Here is a 5,717-nt window from a genome sequence, read left to right as displayed (position 1 = left end):
CATGTTAAATAAAGCCCAATATTTCACACATACGCATAAAGTTACGAGAAACGCGACGGGAGTACGACAAAGGTAGAAAGCTGGACCGCAAACAGGAAGGTGGCAGGCAAAGAGAGCGAGAGAGCGCGGGAGGAGGAGAGGGAGAGGAAAGACGAGAGTCCATCAGCCTAAAGAGCGGCTATCGTGCCGGCTAAGGGCTATTCCATGTTAGCCGTTCTCGTCGGGCTCTTTTTTTTCCACCTCTTCTTTATTCCCCTCCGGGGACTTTTTATACCGTGGCGCAAACCTGGCGCCGCCCTCTCGACCCCTTTCCCCGCCGTTTCGAGACACCTCTGCTCGCGTCGTTCCCGATCCCGGACTCCTTCTTCCACCGAGGGTTCCTCTCCCCTCTTTCTTACCGTCGACTCCCTTTCGTACATTTTTTTTTTCTCCAAGGATCGTATAATTTATCGTTTTTGGTGCGCGTCTCGTTGCGGATTTCCACGAAGTTCGGCGCGCGGAGGCTGAGAGGGAGAAATGACGATTTATCGTTGGCAGCGATTCGCGAATGTAAATAAAAAAAAAAGACATTTCCCGCGGAGAGTCTAGGACTCGATAATGTCGCGAACGAGCTCTCGTTTTAATCGCTCGTGATTTATGCAGAGTTATTGCGGGATTGCGGGGAAGAAATAGGGTGAGGTATGAATCTACACGTTGACGTTGGAAATTTTAATGTCTCTCTTCTTGCGTAAGAAACGAGAAGAAAATTATATTAATTTCTTGTCTTCTCGATATAATACAGATGAGATTAAGCGATGATATTTATTAGAAATAAATCTCGATAGAAAACTATAATGAAGCGAAAATGTTTTCGTCGAAAGTTGACAACTTTTCGGCTGCAACAAAGTAATGTTCCATTCTAAAGATTTCGAGGTATTTTATTCCTGAAAACCGAAAATTCATGTTGAGGCGATATAAAGATAAACATACAAAGCTCTCGGTAAATAGAGATAGGAAAAATAATATCTATCAAGATATGTACTTTAAATACGGTACAAAGAGACAAATATAAACGCATAGGAAAACGTAATGGAAAACTTGGAAAAAAACTTATTGGCTTTGCAAAAATTTGTAAAATTGATGAAACAAAAACAAATCACGGATTTCGCAGAACTATCGCGATATCAACGAGTCGCGATGTCACCTCGTTGATTGCAATTATATATGTGCAGAAAGATTACGCGATTATTACGTATTATTTTATACTTTTTATTCGCGCACGACGAATGAAAGACGTAATAAGATGTAACAAGATGCATTATCATCCGACTGATAGAACAATGTGTACATTATGCAAGAGATATCACAATGTACCGCGGATGCGCTCGTGGGGAAAGAGAAAAGACAGCTGCAAAAACATGTTATAGTAATAGATGTTACAACATGTATTACTCTTTCCTACAGACATGGAAATTATGTGACTGATAAACACACAACTTGTTATCAGCGAGAGGAAGAAGCGAAAGATGCAAAAAAGTACTTTCGTAATCTTGTCATTTTTCATAAAACTTTGCGTTTAGACTTCTCCAACCAATTATATAAAAATATATACATCTGTAAATGGGAATTATGTAGAATCTAAGCAAACAAAAATTGCAGTAAACGACACAATGTCATATTCATCTGCATGCAAATATTTTTAATACATATTGATATTAATTAAAATAAATAAAAATTTACAATGCATTAAAATATGCTAATTATAATTATTTATAATGTATGTGATAGTTTCGAAACTACAATTCCAAGCATCCCTTAGGATATATCTATATAGAATCTTGATGTTTATGTAAAAGAACTATGTGTAATATGTGTGTATAATACACTTATATGCGCGGTGTACAAGGATGGCGCCAATTCGACGTCGAAAGAGCTTGTAATCGGGTAGTATTGTACGATGTTTTCGATCGTAGTTTGGTCCAGGACACACTGTCAGTCTACAGGCGCAGATATAGGTATCTACATATATGTATATAGAACACGACGCATACAAATCCTGAGTCACTAAAACGAGAACTGCAGGAATGCAGTAGATGCAGTGCTTAATTTCTCTGGGAGCGGAGCTCCGACATGTTTCTTTATTTGCTTTGCAAAAAGCAAGCGGAAAGATAAATTGTTAGAAAAATATAGATAAAGTATTTAGTTTGTAAAATACTTTGTTCATTTATCACGTTTACATAAATCAACGTAAAATGACATGTCGCGACAGAGCCGTAATTGACCGCTTGCAAAACGCTTTTCCAGTATTATTAAAGAACATTATTTCAAAAACTATCAACTTGTACAAATATATATTTTTATCACACATTTGTTTTATAATCTTATTGTAGGTATTATAGGGGAGTTTTACACTCCCCTCAATTTTTAACAATTTTTAACAATCATTTTCTTTGATAAATTTGATGAAAGCTCAACATTCTTATGTCTGCATTTTCATCACAAGATAATAAAAACATTATTATTATTCTTCTAATAATTTTTTTGTTATTTTAAGAAATTTTCTATCCAAGAATTATTTTTAATAAAAATTTATCATTGTCCATGAACACTTATTCTTAAAGCATATGCAGAGCATGGTTAATAAATTATTTTATATTCTCTATTATATTCTACAGGGCTCTTTTATAATTTTTTTTCCGACAAGATGGTTGCTAGAATGCGAGTATTGAAGAAAAACTGGCAAGTTAAGAAAAATGAAAGATATAAAAAAATAATCTTTTGTGATTTTGAATATAAATTAAATCTTCTTAGCTAATAACAAAAATTTTATCTAAACAAAAAAGCATTACTTGTGTAATCTCGAAGCAAAGGTCTGGACAATAAATAACGATAAGTTTATTATATGAGGGCTGTCGTTTCATCCTGTTTATCGCGCTATTATATTGTTGTAATTTATTCAGCACGAATTTATTATAATTATCATGTTATCGGCGCGATTGTTAAGCGGCGCACTCAGACACGCAATCCATTGTTGAAAAAAATGGCAATTTGTTTTTTTTTCCTTATTCTTCTTGAAATATATACGATCAGCGCCGTCGCGGTGTGTGCGATGATTGGCAAGCGTCGACCATTTTGCGACTTCAAGGGCGAAGGGATATCTTCATCTTTGATATTCGTGTTGCTTAGCCATTTTCATGTTGCCATTCGTGCTGCATCGCCGCAGAAGTCTCGTTCGGGTCATTAAACTGACAGATCGCCCATTGCAATGGCAATTTTAATTCCAATCGATTGTTCAAGCAAAAGGCTAATATCAATAAAAATATTTACTTTCGATCGATGATCCGACTGATATATGATAAATTTGATTAATTCTATATTATTTCACGCTCCAAAATCGATCTAAATGTAATAAGTATTTGTTAAATCGATATATAATTGCGAAAAAATTAATATTTTCTTTCTATAAACTAATAATGTAATAATCGACCTTTAATTAAGTCAAAATAAAATAAAATATTAAAAAAATTAAGATACATCTATGGAAAGAATTTTTTAGTGTCACAGCAAAATAATTACAGTAGATAATGTGATTTACATAAAATGTATTAAAATTATATGTTTAATTTACCTACAGATCCTATAGGGTTAAATTAAAAATGAAATGGCGACTGAATATCAAGACATTAATATAGTTTTCAAATGACAAGTGATTAGAAATATTTTAAAATTTTCAAAACTTAATTTCTCAAGAAGCAAAACATAATTATTCTCATCAAGCCATTCTTTCTCTTTTTTAAAATAGAATATTTATTTTAAATTTCTCCTCGTTAATTGCGACCAGAAGTAGAAATTTAATTTTTGTTAAAATTCTATAATAAGACACAATGTTGCGTTTCTGTCGTCCAAAAATAAAAAAAATCCACATGATTTATAAAATTATTCTAGAAGCGAATCGCGGATCCGCTCAGACGTCAAGTTGGCTGCAGAAGCCGCCATTCCGTCGGCGAAGTCCGAGGCGCTGTCGCGAATGGCTGCCTTTAATGATCGCCCCAAGTTTACCTTAGGAATCACCAAGTGCAGAGTACATTTGCGCAGATAGGCAATGTAGAACATGATCGCGATGACATATTGTATCTTGTCGCTGCAGATTGACAGCAACGATAAAATCAAGGATTCCCTAGCATCATTTTAATTTTCGCTACTTTAGCTTCCGAATATTTTTGGATTTTTATTCAGTACTAATAGGTACACGTTGAATATTGAGAATAATGTAAATTACATTAAACATTTATACCGATATACAGCGGCAAGACAAGTGATTATTTTGCGAAATGTGGATATATTTCTTCAAATCGCAATAATCGAAGATAGAAAGCAATTTGATATGCGTGACGATGATTGTAACTTGGAAATTCTTGCACTTTTTGATAAACTGTAACGGTGTGTAATACACGTAAGCGCCCCCGCGCAAGAATAATCGATTTATATATTTTTGCTATGATATATTAATCTCAATAATATCGTACATTACGCGCTTTATTTATGAATATAATAACAGTTGACTGTTTGCGATTCCACACACACATGCCATGCAATTTTATAACAAACTTAATATCGTTAAAAGTATCAAATTCCATATAATTATACATAGTTGTAAGCTATATTTGTTATTTTCCGACTGTGTTGAGATAATTTAAGAAATTCCACGAGAAAAATTGCACAAAACGCTTTCATTATTCTTATTTAAATCTCCTTAATCGTAGTATTAGTATATCTCTCATAATAATTTAATAATTTGATTGAAAAACTTTAAAACATTAATTTATTAGGTTTACAAAAAAAGTTCATTGTTATTGACTTTTATTTCAAGTAAAGTTAAGAGTTTGTCTTTTCTAAAAAAGAGAAAAAGGAGCAAAAAATCCTTTATAAATGGAAAAAAATGTATCTCACAGTCAATATAATGTTTTATTAAGATTAAGATTATTATGTCTTGAAAGTTAATTTCATTCCTCGACTTTAATAAGAATGACAAATCTTTTGCATCAGCTTGATATGATTTATACATGAACCTACCTAACAATAAGATTGATTTTTTAAGATTTTTGAAAAAATAGATTATAGACGAATGTGACACATTGAATTCTTCAAGCGCACTGTAATTGATCCACAAACCGAAGGAGCGAAGCCATTTTATGATCGATTATTATTAATTATTAACATTTATCGTACGTCGCGAGGAAGAAATGCAATTTCTTTGAGAAGAATGGCTTCTTATAATCAAGTTTGCGCCGTTCGATCGTTCGGGAACATTTAATCGCGCCGCTTCCGTCAAAATGCAATCCGGCCGCATATGTTTATACGTTTGTAAGAGTCGCTTGTACCGCGCTTTTTGTAAATTAAACCGCTACTATCGCTCTGTACGCGCATTTCTCGATAAACCTGATGATGCGTTCATTAACTTTCAACGAGCGGGCGCGGTGATAAGACCTTCTTGTCCGAACGTGGTCCGATAGTATGCGCATCCACGATAACAGAGCGATGACAAAGACGCGGGCGCATTTTGCAGTCGCGAATTTTGCGAAAAAAAAGTGGAAATTTCCCGGCGAAGAAACATCCCTTCATGGACGTCGACGACAGATAGTAAATAATAACAATTGAAAGAAGGAGAGAGAAAGAGAGAGACATCATTGAGTGACAAACTTATTCCGCGATGCATCGAAGATTTTTATATCTATCTA

The 5,717-nt window shown here is 34.2% G+C and overlaps 1 protein-coding gene across 3 annotated transcripts in view; it reads right to left on the bottom strand.

Moving 5' to 3' along the window:
* LOC145964518 (uncharacterized) overlaps window positions 1–5,717 on the bottom strand; it is an 89,731-nt gene that overhangs the window by 43,933 nt on the left and 40,081 nt on the right. The gene's annotated exons all lie outside the window — the stretch shown is intronic.

Source organism: Camponotus vicinus, unplaced genomic scaffold, assembly GCF_025532165.1.
Source record: "Camponotus vicinus isolate PSW18456_S1 unplaced genomic scaffold, iyCamVici1.0 SCAF_13, whole genome shotgun sequence".
NCBI lineage: Eukaryota > Metazoa > Arthropoda > Insecta > Hymenoptera > Formicidae > Camponotus > Camponotus vicinus.
The sequence above is the reverse complement of the archived record's forward strand: the minus strand, read 5'-3'. Positions and strand labels throughout refer to the sequence as shown.